The following is a 17,332-nucleotide window of genomic DNA, read 5'->3' as shown; positions in this document are numbered from 1 at the left end:
TGGCAGAGGTTATTGTTCATGCACAGAACAGTGGCCGGCACACTTTGTGCTGGCTGTTAAATTGTGGGTGATATGTGTTATTTGAGTGAGAGGGGGAAAAAAAGATATCGTGGTAAATCCTTTCTCCTTATTGAAGTTCACTAGAAATGGAACAAATTCTAGTTGATGTCATCTTTTTTAGGCCAAAAGTTTATATTGAATGTGAACTTAATAATCTCAGCACAGGAACATTAAAGATAATAAAGCACATTCATTGAAGATAGGTATCCAATTACTGAAGTCTGGCTTTTTGTTGTGCTTGAGATTTTAAATTCTAGCAATGTCATTTTGGTAGCAATGTATTCCATTAGTACTGACTATAAAACATGCACATTCCTGTCTGTGGGGATTATCTTTTACCCTGAGTTTCAATGCCAAAATTTAGATCCTAAATAGAAAGCTCTCAGCAAGTTCTCTATGTTTGAACAAAACTCAGATTTCATCTTGAAAGCAAGAATTATGATGTGCTGTAAAAAGAAAATGTAGACTATAACAAATTTTTCAATTGATTTTGATGTATAAGTTTTAATTCTGATTACATTTAATTTTAAGATTAGCAGTTCATTCACGTAGTTCAAATGTGAGGACAACATAAAAATGTATAAATTGAGATGTGTCACTATAGCTGTGTTCCCATGATCCCCAGCTCCCTACACTGGCTCCCTACACAGCACTATTTCTTATGTGTCCTTTCAATTTTTATGTAAATATCAACAAATGCAAATGTGTAAGCTAATTTGCCTCGTTTCTTACACAATATATTTCCATATTCCTCAAACTGGAAACATCATGCCTTGTATTGTAACATTTTTTGTGTATCAGCAAGCAAAAAGAATCCTGGCAATTATAAAGTGCATCACAATGTCAGAAATATTAAAATGTGAAAAAGACAGTAAGGAACTATGCTCTGTACTCTTTGCTGCACATCAGTTTTGTCACTTAACAATGTAACATGAGTATCTTCGCACTTCAGAGCTCTATGCCTTTTCTTACAGGGACATAGTTTTTCATAGTGTGGTTTATACTAGTTAATGTAGCCCCGATAAATGGATACTTTCCCCCCAAGTCTTTGGAGCTTATGCATAGGTCATTTTGTATGTGTCGCCATTACAACTGGAGTATAAATTCCAAATGGGATTGCTGGCTTAGTGGTAATTACATTTGTAACTTTTATAGCTTTTGCAGTTTGCCACTGCAATTTCCCACCAATGGAATGGAAAGTATGTTGTCAAACTAGATTTTTTGCCCATGGAAAAGGGAGAAATGGCATTTCAAGTGGTTCTGCTTTGTACTTCTTGAATAAGAGTAAGGTCAAGAATATCTTCCTATGCTTCAGGGTTATTTGTTTTTAATTTTTTGGTGAACTGCTCATGTTCTTTGTCTATTTTTAAAAAGTATATTGTTGATTTTTTTTCTTCTCTATTTCTGGAAATGTTTACTTAGGAAGATTAGCTTTTCTTTCTAAGTAGAAATGTCCGTTATTTAAAATTAAGGAATTAATTTGAAATAATCCATGTGTCCAAGATAATATAACAATAGAAATTAAAGAATATTTTTAATTGAATGATAAAATATTTTATGTCAAGTAGCTAAAGCAGTGGTTCCCAAGAAATTGATAGTTCTGAATGATTACATCAGAAAAGATGTAAAGCTAAAAACCCATGATCTAAGTATCCTTATGAAAAATTACAGAAGCAAGCAAAATTAAAGTCAAATAAATTAGATAAAATGAAATAAAGATAAAAGCAGAAATTTAAAAATAGAAAATAAAAACAATAAGAAGATCAATGGAGCCCTAATTTGATTATTTTAAAAACTAATTGAATTGATCAACCCCAAGGAAGGCTAATCAAGGAGTCCTGAGGTCTTCTCTCTACAGAAATGCTAACTATACTGTTTCTTCTCTGTTTATCTGAAAATACCTATTCACCTTTCAGAGAGTTCAAATGTCATTTTCTTAATGAAAATTTATTTCACTTTTGCAGCAAATTGAATTTAGAATCCCATTCATTAAATTTGGGTTTCATTTTAAATAAAATAGGAAGCCATTAGATTTTATGCAGCAATTACATTATATGATTTATGTGTGTGTGTGTCTATATATGTGTATATTGATTGATTGATATAAAGTAGCTTTGCATTGTTGTATCTGCTTTGGGGGTTATAGGTTTAAACTTCTGCAAATGAACACTTTCATATCCTGCCTCCCACCAGTGTCGTAGTAATTCTCCACCTTGGTTCCTTCACCTTCTTTCTTCTTTCACTCCCACCCCACCACCCTCTCTCTCTGGTTGCTGCAGTTTTTCAGCCAGATGTTCAGAGTTTGTTACTGGTTTGGTTTCTCTCTATTTCACATATAAGTGAGTGTACACTCACTAAAGTTGTATACAAATTCAACACAATCCACATGAGAATCCTAACTGACCTTTTGAAGATATTCACAAGCTGACTCTAAAATTCATGTGGAAATGCAAAAAAATTTAAAAGAGCGGAAAGAAAAAGAACAAAGCTGGAGGGCATACACTTCCTGATTTCAGAATGTCCTACAGATCTACAGTAATCAAGATAATATGGCACCAGCATAAGGACAGACCTATAGATTCATGGTATTGAGAGTTGAGTAATAAACTCTAACATTTATGCTCAATTGATTTTTGACAAAGATGCCCAGACAATTCAGTTGTGGAAAATGTCTTTTCAATAAATTGCTCTGGGACAGTTGGATATCCAGATGCAAAAAAGATGAATTTGGACTCCTCTATCACATCATACAAAAATTTTAACTGAAAGTAGATCATAATTATAAATGTAAGTGCTAAAACTATAAAGCTTTTTGAATAACCATAGAAATAACTGTAGATCTGAATAACTATAGATCTTAATTACCTTGGATTTGGTGTTGATTTTTCAGATACATCACCAAAAGCACAGTAATAAGAAAGAAGCAACAAATTGGACTTTTATTGAAATGAAGTCACTGCAAAAGACATTAGGAAAATTAAAAGACAACTTATAAAATGGGAGAAAATATTTTGCCAATCACATATCTGGAAAGAATATAGTATCCAGAATATATATTTATGGTATATATATTTAAATAAACTTTATGATTCAGTAAATCAACAAATAGCCCGATTTAAAAACGGGCAAAGGTTTTGACTAGATGCTTCTCCAAAGAATATATATGACTGTCCAATGAGCACATTATGATATTCAACATCAGTGCCAGGAGCAAAATGCAAGTCAAAACCACAATGAGATGGGAAAAGGGAACGCTTGCTGAATGAGTAGAGTTTCTGTTTTGGGTGGTGAGGATTATTGGAACTAGATAGTCATGATGGTTGCGCATCCCTCTGAATGTAAATCTATTGAATTGTTTGCTTAAAATAATTAAAAGAAATTTTGGTATATACATTTTACCACAATGAAAATATAGTAAGCATACATGTACTTAATGCACTTCCCACCCACTTGGATGGCCACAATAAGAAAAGCGAGAAAGTTTGGTGCTGCTCTTTTGCAAAACCAATTTGTCACTTTCTCAAATGTTAAACATAGAGTTACCACATTGCCTAGTAAATCCACTCCTAGGTATCATTTCAAAGGAAATAAAGAAAAATATATGTTCAAAGACATGTATGTGAGTGGGCATAGCAGTATCCCTCACACACTCCTAATCCCATGTCTCCTACTTTTGAGAGTAAAATATCATGAGTGTTCCATGCTTTTTCATGTTCCAGGAAAAATGCCTACATTTACCATTATTTTTCCATTTAATCAAGTCTTTTCAAATTTACTTTTCCTATTTTTATGAACTTAATGCCAAAGGATAGTAGCTGGCTTATTAATTTTGTAGAGTATTTTAACACCAAATCTACTTTCTCAATCTTAAGTTTTCTTCTGTAACCTATGATCAGCATGTAGCTGAAATTCTTTGCTAAATAAACGCACAATACTATTTTCTTTCATTTCAGTCACAATTAAATTACATGTTTCCTGGGCACCAGGTGTTTCTATTTGATTTCTGTATGTAGGTATCCAGTAGCCCCAGAAATTCCAGGGTCATTACCAGCTTGAAAACTAGTTAAAATTTGCTAAATCTTGTTTCTGTTTTTTTTTTTTTAAAGATATATTTTTTATTTGTACAATAGCTGGGGTACAGGCCAGAGGCGTGGGAGGATGAGAGGATTCACCAGAGACAGAGTGGGGAGCAGAACAGGCAGACAGATCGAAAACACTGCTGAGGGGAGCAGAGGGCGAGACAGGAGATGTCTGCCACGTCATGTGGGAATCTACCTGGCTGGCCCAGGAATTGAACCTGCCCTGCAGAAGTTGTGGACAATTTCATAGTGCTGTGCTCAACCCACGGCACCACCAGGGAGGCCCCTGTTTTTGGTTATTTTTACTTACAGTTGGGCGACAGGTCAAAATTTTTCATCTCTTTCTTCCTTGCTTGTCTATTTTAGACATAGTCTGTCTGCTGTTTTGGTAAACACTCAGAAGGATCTCTTAAATAGTATAGCCAATTAGCCTATATAAGTAATTCTGAAATGGCTGCAATTTGTGGAAACTTGTGGATATAATATGATATATTTCAAAACAATATGTAGGAGTTTAGGTCTGACTTAGTTTGAAAGAGGATAATTTAGAGTAACTCATTGATACCATTTAAAAATAGAATTGTAATAAACATTGCTCTTTTTTTTTCTGCAGTCTTTTAAACATTGCTTTAGTAGAAAGTATTTTTTTATTGAGGTAATATTGGTTTACGTTATTGTTTGCCTTTTTGAAGTATAGAATCCCCTCTTCTGCTGCTGTTACCATCGCGTTCCTGCCACCATAGTGCCCATAATCCACCACCATCGTCCACTGTCCTCCCTTCCCACATTCTGCTTGTCCCTCCTTGTTCCCCAACCCTTCTGAATGTCTCATTTCTATAGTATGCAGTCTAGGCCTAGCTTTTTATTTTGTCTTTATCTAACCTTTTGTCTGATCACTTTGCATTGCACATATAAGTGACACCATGCTTTCTTCAATGTATATTCTAGTTTCAGGTCTTATATCCATGGCTTTTATCTATTTTGAGCTGATTTTTGTGCATGGTGTTAGATAGTAGTCCAGTTTTATTTTTTGGCATGTGATTGTCCAGTTTTCTCAGCATCATTTATTAAAGAGGCCTTTAGTAGAAAGTATTTAAATACTGTCCATCTCAAGCACTCAAAACATACTATTTCAAAACAGTAGATTTTGGAAAGTGATTTAGGTAGACCATATAATGCATATTCATCTTTTTCTACTTAATGTTGAGTTTTAGACAATGTATATTGTTAATGGGCCATTCAGTTTCAAGTCGTTCTGTTTACTAAACTAGAACTGAGATCTGAGCAATTACGTGCCTAGTAAAACCGTTAAAACAGAATGCATTTCATTACAGAATGTTCATGTTCATTTGCAGTGAAGCAGGGAATAGTGTCAGAATTTTGTCCTAACTAGGATTAAGTTGAAAAGCAAACTTTGTGTACATTGTGGCATTGATTATTATGAGATTCTGAAGGTTTAATGTTGTCAACATCTGGAGTGTTTTCTCAGCATCATTTATAGTGTGCTTTTATTCTCTTTTCCCTGTTGATCACATCACCATTCCCCATTCCTGCTAGTATTTTCCAAGTGTTAGGAATCTTTTTTCTTTCTGCATGTTAATGATATCTACTTGCCACAACTATATATTTGCAAACATCCTTGATGTAATTCAAGTAGACTTAAAACAACTGTAGCTGATCTCCTTTACATTTGTAGCACTTTCCATATAGAGCATTATTGCAGGTGATTGGACCAGCATTGTTGAGTGATGAGGATGACTTTGTTATTCTAGCTGATGGTAAATTAAATAGTAGTGCCTGTGAGAAATGGCAAGGAAAATAAGAAATACAGGGACAGTGCCTATCTATGAGTTGTGAGGGTGGATACTGGGGAAAATGAGTGATTTAGGATAAAATTAGGCTATAAATATTACATAAATTATTAAAATATCTTAAAATCTCTTAAAATTATTAACATGCTTATGATCTATAAAGTATAAATTATATTCTGTCAATAATAGCAAGGAATTGTGTGTACTGATTAGTACTAATATAGAGCTTCAGTAGAACTTAAATGATCTAAAATCAATTTAGATTTTAAATTGATTTAAAATCAATTATGCTAGACAATAATTTCGGGCAACAAGTCTTTATTTTTCTAAAGGGCTGTGTAGATCTGTAGAGGACTTTCATATTTATTCACAGTCTTTTATTGTAATATCCTTGATTTGTCATTGGGTTCTCATTTGCTTAATGAAGGAAACACATTGAATTGTCACAGGGACCATATTTCAGTATTTGGCCCTTTGACAGTAATTATGTAAGAGCTCCAGACCTCACACAGCTGGTCCTATATGTAAAAGTCACTTATAAATCCTGTCAAAAAGATGAAAGAAGTTTCCTTCCTTGAAGTTTAGGATAAGTTATTTCCTGGTACGAGGTCATCTCTACCCACTTGTGGCTATCATTTGGCGAAAATTTTTATTGACGAAGACTTAGCAACTGTTATCAGTTTGATTGTAACTTTGAATGGCATTGTTTGGAATTAAATTTGTTTGTGTAGCCCATACTTTTTTTCTCTCAAAGTCTTTTAAATCAAAAATGTCAGAACAGGTATTGATGAGAGATGAGCTGTTAACCTCCATCGGGGAGGTCGGGAGTCCAGGGTAAGTCACAGTCTATCTGACAGTGCCTTTGGGCAGTGGGAGATGGCAGTGGGCCATCTCCTTTGCTGCTGCTTATCATTTTCTGCGTGAAACTAAATTATAGCTGACACAGCTTTTTGTTGGTTCTTTATAATACGGCTCTAATAGAGCAGCCTACTTCAGCCCCATGAAATCCACAGCAGAGAACATACTGTAGCAAAAGAAATGAATTCATTGTTGTGCTAGTTAAATTGAAAGTATTGACTCTACCAGCTTTAAGAATAAATCTGAATTGTAAAGGGTCTGATTGTTAAGAGACTACAATCATTTAGTGCCACAGGCCACAAAATTAAAAAGGTCTAAGTGCTGCTTTCAGACAGAGATGCAGAGACCAATTTTACATGAATGCATATCCTAATAAGATTAGTAGCCTTATTCTGGCTTATGAATTGTACTTTTGTTCGTCGTGTTGAACAGACTCGTATCTTCAGTGTCACCCTGTTTTTATCATGGTCTTAAGTGCTTTAAGAACTTTACTCTTTGTATGTAGCAACCTTTAGTTGCCTAATTATTTTTGCCTTGGAAGATATTTAATATTTTTCTCATGCTTTCCATTGCTTGTGTTATAAAGTCAAGTAAGTAATTATGAAAGAGAATGCTCCTTCCATGGAGTGGGCAAAGAAAAAGGGGAAGATTTCTGACCAATAAGAAAATCTGTTGTAGTCCAGTTTATCACAAATATGAACTTCCCTTCTTTTGTATGTAAAAATCACTCACTGCCCAGCTCCTTCCTCAAGGGAGAAATTTGAATGTCTCATCTAATTGTTTAATGACCTTGAAGTAGAAATGCAAATTATCTAGTGCCCTCATTCTCCACATTCAATTCAGTGGAGAAAGGCAACAGGAAAGCCATAATGAATACTTTCACTGGAAAAAGAAGAATACAGGCACACAGTATGCCTTTGACAAAGCATTTCTGCACTCCCTTTGGGCAGATGTTTTACTATCCCCTTTCCTCCAAGTGGGAAATCTTTGTTTGTATTTTCTAAACAACTTCTTAGTCCACTGCTCTTGACCTTTAGCTCTGCCCCAGCTCCATTATCTGGCTTGGCCACAGCTGAAGATGGCGTTGCGGAAGCTGCCCTTTTTTGAGTCTGAGTGTTGAGTCTCAGACCGTGAATGATTCCATATGTCACTGTTTTTACACAGATACACCTACATGTATCGACATATATGTATATAATTCGTATACCCATACATGCATGCATGTATACACACACATTCACACGTTTACACACAAGTGCATTTATTCTGGTGGCACTTGATGGCATAATGCCTTCAATCCCATAGTTGTTGCTGCCTGTGTATTTGATTACAGTTGGCCACAAGTACCTGCTCACAATTCTTTGCAGAAAATGTGATCCCGTGACTTACCTCCAGCATCCTCTCCCCACTTTCCCTTCAGAAAATTACAGGTACTTGGGGCTTATCAGACTTCTTTGGTATCATACTTTTGATCCATCTCCCCTAAGATATTTTGTCAAATTGATTCGAGTTACTAGGGAGCAGCTTAATCCAAACACAGACTTTAACAAATGATATGCTAAGCCAATGCATTTCTGATCCCTTTTTATTCTTTTTTTATTTCTTCCTGAAATCAAGACAGTTCTTTTTTGAATTTTCCCCTTTATTGTATTAGCTTGTCATTTTTAGTAATGCAAACTAGTTCAAATCAATATTGGCCTTTGTGAATTGGTTGTTTAACAACCACATGGTCAGTACATGTTATGTGATTTGCTCTGCCCTTGTTCTAGGCGACAGATTGTGAACCTGCTTCTCATCCTAAGGCTGACTGCAGGATCAACTTCTGTTTGAGATGATACACTGTTAGTAAAACAGATTAGAACAGGCAAACTGCAATGGTGCCTAAAACCCTCTGAGGACATGGCATAAGGCTTGTGACCAAAACAAGTAACATAATCAAGCCCAAAATCAAATGGACAAGAAGGATAATAAGGAATGGGTGGCCAGCAGAGTATTTGTGCTCAACAATTTTATCTGCTATAGGAAGAAATAAACTGTTTTCCTTTGTATCAATGAACAACTTACAGTTGAATGAAATGATAATGTCTTAAGAACATTTTTTATATTTTCAGAAAATTTTGTGTGGTTTACTACCAGTTAGTTGTCTTACAGGAAAGATGATTTCTTGCTATCGTGGCTTTAAAGATTGATTTGGACCTGACTGCTAAGTCGATGAAGTACTGAAAATGAATGGATTATTGTGAATCTGAAAAATCAATATTCTTGAAATTCTTTTAGCTTCTGAATCAAACAATATGATTTTGTTTTAGAAAGCACTTAACACGTTAGAAACTTTAGCTTACTTGTCATTTTAGAATATTACAAGTATCCATATGTGTGTCAGTCCATAAAATTTATCATGCAGAGTTCGATTTATAAACTCATTGATCTGGTTTTCATTTTTATTCGATGGACCATCTCAGAAAGTCAAGTGACTCTAAACCTTTTATTGTAACAGACAACTCACAGATTTACTTAAGTATTACATTTGTGTGCACTGAGGTAGCAAAAAAGCCATAAATTAGTGTTCTAATTTTAAGTTTATGATTTTATTGAAAAATAATAAATCATTAAAGTAAAATTTAAAAATAACATAAAAGAAATCAGTCATAATGTCATCACTTTACCAAATCTGTCTGTATACACACATATTTAATGTTATGCTATGTAGTGGTATCATCATATGAATGATTTTTGTAATATTTTAACCAACATCAAGCATTCCAACCCATCTCTATTTTAATAATGGAGTTTAACAACTCTGTCTGAAATCTACATTAAAACAAAATTGGTGTAGTCACTTTCTCGTAACACTTCTGAGATTGTTTTTAAATGGGTAATTTTGTATAAAAGTTTTTTCCTAATTATTTTATGCTTTACAGTGAAGATTTAATTGATTACCTTACATTTCCCTGATTTTATGTAAAAATTATTTTTGTTCAATATATATATATTTAAATCTATTTAAATGATTCAGAAGAGTGGATTTTATACCTTGATAGGAAATAAATTAAATGATACCATTTGGTCAATACAATTACAAATATATTTGTTTGTTTATTTCACCTATCACACATTCATGTTTCTTTTCATGTTTTGAAGGAATAATGACTATGTGTGACTTAGAATTTCTTTTGAAAGAGGAAGACAAAGCCCCATCTTTGACATCTGAATGCAATAAAAGTGCCTCATGATTCGAAATACTACTGTCCTTATACTAATGCTATTAGGTATATATATATACACGATTTCATATTTAAATTATATATTATAAATTAAAAATTACCTAATATTTTATATTCCTCTTTAAATATAGCATTTTTTATTGTGTTTTTATTATATACATTTTATAGCTAAATTTTAGCTGATTTTAGGGGCCTTTTACTTCTCTGAGGAAATTTTCCTTTAATAAACTTGCCGGAGGACTCTTTAATTAGGTGAAGAGTCTTAGTTAATGTCAGTCAGAATGTGCACTCTCATTAAGAACTCTAGGATAAGAAACTGATTCTTCCCAAAACCCACCTCCATGAAATCCTTTAGGTCCAAAGAGGTCACCAGGTGATTTATGGATCCAGATCAAAGCAAAGTTCTTGGAAGGTGCTGTCGTCCATCTTGAGCCATCTTTACTTTTCATGGATGCTTAACAATTATTTCTATGATTAAAAAAACCTATTCATTAGTTCTTTAACAGATGTAGTTTCTATTGAGATATGAACCTTACAGGGGAAGGTCAACAATCAGACAATATTAGTTGATATAAACAGTCAAATAAAGAAATAAAGCACCCTAGAAGGCTCACTTCCCCCACCCATCACAGTCCTCTTCAAAATGGTGACTATTCTGACATTTTAATTAAAACTTTCCTACCTTCTTAACCTCCTTCCATCCTCCTTCATTTTCTTTTTAACTTTAAAAGTAGACAAGTAGAAACACAAATATCATCTATGTAAATGCAGTTTCCAAATGGGAACTATCAAGTGTAAATGAAATGTTTCTCCTTTGTCTAAATGCAGACTTCATTGAGATCTGTAATATATCTTACATGATAAAAATATTAAAGGTATTAAAGTCCAATGTATTATCTATTACTTAGTGTTTATTCATTTTTAGATGTAAACTATTGTTTTCATATGTTTAGATAATTAAGGCAATTGTTTAAAGCCGAGGTTTATGCAAAGTAATATTTTTTTTTCATTTCTTTGAGCTTTTATATATTACATTCACACCTATTATATAGAGTAGTAGGACTCTTATTTTCTTTAGGATTCAGCTGCCACAGTAACATTTAAATCACTTTAAACATGAAAATACCAACGTGGCATTTATTTCTTTTTTTTATATTTATGACTCAGCATTTTATAATTGATTCTTCACTTGAAATGTTATGCTTTGCTCTCAATTTGAAAGGTTAGAATTAATTGTGATGAATGATTAAGGATTGATAATTGGATCTGAAATCAAAATGTCAGTGTATTTATTGTGAAGGTGCTTGAATGGACTCAGCATTTCACTCATATTTCAGACAACCACTGAGCACAGATACTCCAGCATAATTCTAAAGATGGCACTGCCTCTTATTTATGTTTCTATTTCTACTCTCTATTTTCTGGGAACCAGAAAACAGAATTGAGTTATAACAATGCTATTGGTAACAGTGATAATAGTTTGTATTTATGTTTGTGTTTATGTTTGAAAATGGGTCAAAACTGATTTATCTCTTTGCGCTCATTTGTTCAATAGACATTTGTTTTCATTTAAATATATATAACAATATACTGTTTCCAATGTAGGATAAAGTAAATGGCATTTATAGATAAATAATGAGTAACAAATGAAAAGGAAAGTCTTTTTACTTTTTTCCTGCCTTTATAATTCCACCTAACATTTTATAGTAGATAACATGGGCTAATATAATGGAGACGAAACAGGATGATCAAAGTGTGGGCAGCTTTATTTGACTTAAATTGAAGATATTTTGACAGAATGATTTGCTTGGAATTGGGTAAAAGGTAGAACTACAGGTAAGATAGTGCTAGAGACTGATGACTAATAAAATGAATTAGCATGTAATAGAGGCAATAGGAAATACAGTCATATGTGAAAAGTTTCTTTGCCAAATTTTAAAGTAGTATGCAATTTTTAATTGCTATTATTATATTAGCTTAATTTTACTATATTGAATGTGCAGTATTAGAAATAAAATGTCTCAAAGATCAATATTTCTTTGGTTAAAAATACTACGCAGTATTAGTATCTTAAAATCAAGTTAAATTTAGTGCTGTGTGAGCTATGACTGATTTATGTTGCAGTTATTATTTATCTAGTTGACTGACAATAGAAATAACAACCCAATGTTTTACAAAACCCATTGTCCTTCATTATAATAATTTTTTGGTATTCACAGCTAATGTTTAACAAATTATTTCAACTGTAAATAAATTTAATTTAGTTTAAATACTGAGTAAACATTTTCATCATTTACACTCCAAAGGGTAGATCATTAAATTATATTTAAAGTAAGACAATTCTTTTTCCTCTGTGTTTGCTGGGAACTTGTTCTCAATAGAAAGGATGGAATTCTTATTTCTCGTTTTGCCAAAAATGATTTGTGAATTTCTAACGTAAGTAAGAAACACGTAAGTTCTAAAACACAAATAAATTCAAATGAAGATTTTAAACTAGTTAAAATAGTAATATACCCATAATTATACAAAATTCTCAGTTTCTAGGAGACAAGGTATATGAGTGCAATGTTCATCTACATCTCTATCTAGAAGGCATTTTAGTTTTATTAAATATCTCCTTATTGTGTTTGAGTCTATGAGCAATTCAAGTTAATTTTAAAGTAAGGTAAAGATTTAGTTTCATTTTTTTCCCCCCTTCTGTATGAATGTATACATATTTCAGAACCATAGTTGAAAATGATATCCTTTTCGCCATTGTATTTCTTCTCTTGGTTCTCTGCTTTCAGAGCATCCTACAGTTTTGTTATGTTGTGTATCGGGTTTCTCCTGATATCTGAAAGCAGAACTTTCTTTTTTGGAATGACTTGGTAAGTTATTTTTTTGAAATGTTTTAATTCACATATAATAATTAATTCACATATAATAAATAATTAACCATTAATTCACATATAATAATTTTGAGTGTTCCCAGGTACAAAAAACAACCTACCAAATTATACCAAATAGGAACAATCTACTTTCAGATAACGGGGAAACCTGCATAACTTTCATTTATTTCCAAACATGTACTATTTCACCTTGTAATTTCCTCTTTGACCATTAAATTGCTTAAAAATATGTTAATTTCCAAATATTTGGTGGTGTTTCCTACCTGTATTTCTAGCATTGATAACTAATTTAATCTTCATTGTTCAGATCACATACCTTGTATGTTTTCAGTGTGTAGGGAGTCCAGTTTTATGACATAGTGTATCATCTACATCTACATTGATGAGTGTATGCTGGAAAAAGTTTACTTATTGGGTAAATTAGTCTACTTGACAGCAGTACAGTTAATCTTCATGGTTCTAAATCTTCTATAATCTTACTTTTTTTTCTAATTATTCAGAGATAAAAGTGTTGAAATACTCAACTACAATTGCAGTTTTCTCAATTTCTCCTTTCAGTTTTGTCCATTTTGCTTCCTGTATTTTGAAACTGTTGTTGTGTGTGTATAATTCTAAGATTAAGGACACCTCCTTATGCATTGACACATTATTATGAAATGTTTCTTTTTTTTCTAATTTAATCTTTAATTCTTTTTTTAAAATAAATTTTATTTTTATATTCCCCATACAATTGCAACCCCCTTATTTTGACCCCAATCCCTCCCTTCCCCGCCCCCCACCCCCCATAGAGTGTCTCTGGTTCATAGTTTTTTGTTGATTTTGATTTTCACTTTTTTATAGTTATTCATTTTCCTGGTCCCTTATTTAAGTTTCTTTTTATTCCTGGTAATAGCTCATGGTTTGCCTTCTATTTTTTTCCTGATATTAATATATCACTCCACCTAGCTTATATGTAATATTTGCATGGTATATCATTTTCCTTTCTCTCTCTTAATACAGACATTTCTTAAATTTGAGAGGAGAATTTATAGGCAGCACATAGTTGTTTTTCTTTTTTTATCCTTCCTAATAATCCCTTTCTGCATTTTTAGTTGCAGTGTTTAGATGATGTATTTTAATGTAATTATCAAATTTGTTGTGTCTCAAATTATTAATTTGTTATGTCAACACATCATATTGATGTGTTGTTGTTTTTTTTTTTTAATTTCACCATCTTTAGTTTTTCTTCTTTATTTCCTGTTGAGTACTTTTTGGACATGTTTTATCTTAGTGATCATCTTATTAGCTTCACTTTTCTTTTTTAAAGTTTAGTGCTAAAGTTCACATTATGCTTTTTAGATTTTTTCACAGTCTCCCCTGTTTATACTCCCCCATGTTCATTGTGCAACTTCACATTTATTTGCTACAGTTGTAATCTCCTTAGTGTGCCTTGACTCAATTGCAGTTTTATCCATTTCTCCTTTGAGTTTTGTCAGTTGCACCAATTCTAGACCCAGTGTTACCACCATGTTTTGTTCAGCAGGTAAAACAGCTCTAATCCCTGGAAACAGAGAAAGATTATTGTTTCCCACTCCATTTGATGGGTGTAATTTGCCTTACTTAGGTGCAAATAGTATGTTAGATTTTGATGATGGTTTAGGGTTACTTCTTGAGGAATTTACAAGCTTAACAACTAATCATAGGAATGTTCTGTGTCTACAGCTAGCATCTCTCTCTCTCTCATCTACTATCTGAATCTACCAGTTGCATATTTTAATGTTTTAATGATACACTTTTACACAGATTAAATACATTTCTTTTCATCTTAATATTTCATTGGTCAGTAAATAAACAGACGTGTCTTTCAGTATATGTATAGGGAGGTCTACACACACACACAGAAATTCATACCAAAATGTCAGTGGATTTCATTCACCAAAACAGTCTTTTTATACTATGCTAAATAATTGCAAGTTATTTTTATATTAATTTCTACAAACTGAGTTACTGTATAGTTTAGGATTTTTTGTTTTATAGTCAAAATATTAATTTTTGACTATGATTTTATTAGAAAATTTTAGTATTCAATAACAGCCAAAAAGTCTTCATATTCAGATCCTTTGATAGCTCAGTTGATAGAGCAGGGGATTGTAGGAGGCTCCATCTACTCCAGTCATCTGGATCCTTTCCTTTTTTAAATTGAATTAATACAGGTTTCTATTGTTGTTGCCTTAATACAAGTGTCTGAACCCCCTGCAGGCTTTGTTCTCATAGTGTGCCTGCCATCAAAAACCCACAGTCCTCTACTGTAGACCCTTGTCTCTCTGTACTTTGCTTTCATCCCTCCCTTATATAACTTAGTGTTTTCTAACAAAAATTTGAATGTCATGATCTTTACTACACTAGCAAGAAATTTGCATGCATATATAATCATTTGAAAAAGAGAGGCAGAAAAAGAAGAAAATAGAGTTTTTTATCTGATTTTATGGTATGCCCACGTGTTAAAAGTTCAGGATCCACTCCCTGACATTGACTGTTGTGAAATTAATTGAAATTTATTAGGGATTATTTGGATTGCCATTTTGCAAGTGTCTGATATGTTTTTCAGTCATATTTTCACACAGCCCGTTTAATGGAGAGGCAGAAGTTCAGGTAGAAGTTATACAGATTAGGCTTTGCATATTTGATTCTAGGAATGTACATTTTCAACCTGGTAGTCATAGAATTAAATGCACAGCTGCCAAAACTATTAATGGGAACTGCATGCTTAATTTAGTGTTACACTGAAAACATTTCCTTCTTCCTTAATATATTCAATCAAAAATTTCATTAGAAAGTGCTCTTATCGGGCCTCCCCGGTGGCGCAGTTGGCTGAGCGCAGCTCTGTGAAGCTGTCCGCAGCCTCTGCAGTGTGGGTTCAATTCCTGGCTGGCCAGGGAGAAACCCACATGGCGCGGCAAACCTCTCCTGCCTTGCCTGCTGCTCCCCTCAGCAGTGTCTTTGGTCCATCTGCCTGTTCTGCTCCCTGCTCTGTCTCTGGTGAATTCTCTTGCCCTCCCAAGCCTCTGACCTGTAACCCAGTTCTTGTGTAAATAAATAAATCTTTTAAAAAAAGGAAAGTGTTCTTATCTACTTTTTTACTTTCCAAATACAAGAGAATGTTATATTACATTAACAATACATGTTTAAGTAACAAATTTCAGAAATAAAATAGTAACTTTTTGAAGTGCTTTTTGGAAAAATCTAATTTATGGAAAAGAAAACTTTGGGGACATGGTTATAGTATTTCAAACTTTTAATTTTTTGGTGTCTGAAACTATTATGCAAATGTTATTGCTATTGCAAAAGACCTTTGTCATGAATTGCTTTGTGGGGAGCAAGGTTACTGAGCACTATTTTTTAAATAGATGTTCCCATGTCAGTATTATACATGAGAGCTGAAGATAAATTGCTGGTAGTAAAAGAGTAAACAAATACACCTACCTTTTTTCCCCCCTAAAATGCCAGAATTAAAGATGTTTATCCAAATGCTTTAAATCATTTCATTTTTGTATTTTCTAGCCATGCCTGTGATAGTAACTATGAAACAATGATTGTGCTCAGCTTTCATCTTTAGCTGTCACTAAGTTGGTGTCATAATGTTTAGAGATATGCTCTCTAACTGTCAGCATTTGTTACAGTTCAGTGATGCGTGGTAAAGTGTGAGGGACATTGTCTTCCTGCACTAAATGTATTAATGCAGTGATGATATTTCCCAATGACTTCTTACTCAAGGTCAAAGTAATGTGATTCATCTGTTCCACAATTTATTTATTGAGCAATGTATTTTCCATGTATTTTCCATCTTCGCCTGTTTTCTTAAATGTATTATGTACTTCCTAAATTTTGAGGTAAATAGATATTGCAGTTTAACAAAGAACTTGTCATTTTTAACCTTTAATTGCATTTTAAATAACTATGATTTCTCAATTAGTCTTTTAAAATAAATCAAACAACATTGTTGTTTCTGCTTTTTGTTGCTACCTATGAAGATATGATTTGGTGTGGTATATAGCAGAGGTAACAGATATGTCTTCTGTTTATTACTCAATGAATAGGAGAATTGTTTCATAAAATTTAATAATTAGTTGATAACCAGTCATTCATTCTATTTATTTAGTAATCATCTCTTATTCTTACAGTGATTTGAAGTTTACAGCTTGCTTTCATAATGTTCATTTTTCATCTACTAGCAATTCTGTGTGGTAGCACTTCAGAAAATGTTATATCCATATTACAGATGTGGAAGTTGAACCCATGGATTTTAGTACCCTAAGTTCTTACAAATAGAACTTAAAGCTAGAATTTGTTGAATCCAGTTCCCATAACTTCTTTGCCTTCTTGTTTATATTTATAGACAATATAAACATTGGGTAGCGTGGATATAAACATTA

The 17,332-nt window shown here is 33.0% G+C and overlaps 1 protein-coding gene across 1 annotated transcript in view; it reads left to right on the top strand.

Annotated features, from left to right (window-relative positions):
• ATRNL1 (attractin like 1) overlaps window positions 1-17,332 on the top strand; it is a gene marked incomplete at both ends in the record, with an annotated part of 464,603 nt that overhangs the window by 166,420 nt on the left and 280,851 nt on the right. The gene's annotated exons all lie outside the window — the stretch shown is intronic.

Source organism: Talpa europaea (genome assembly GCF_964194135.1).
Source record: "Talpa europaea genome assembly, chromosome: 10".
In the NCBI taxonomy this organism is placed as follows: domain Eukaryota; kingdom Metazoa; phylum Chordata; class Mammalia; order Eulipotyphla; family Talpidae; genus Talpa; species Talpa europaea.
This window is presented reverse-complemented; position numbering and strand designations above follow the sequence as displayed.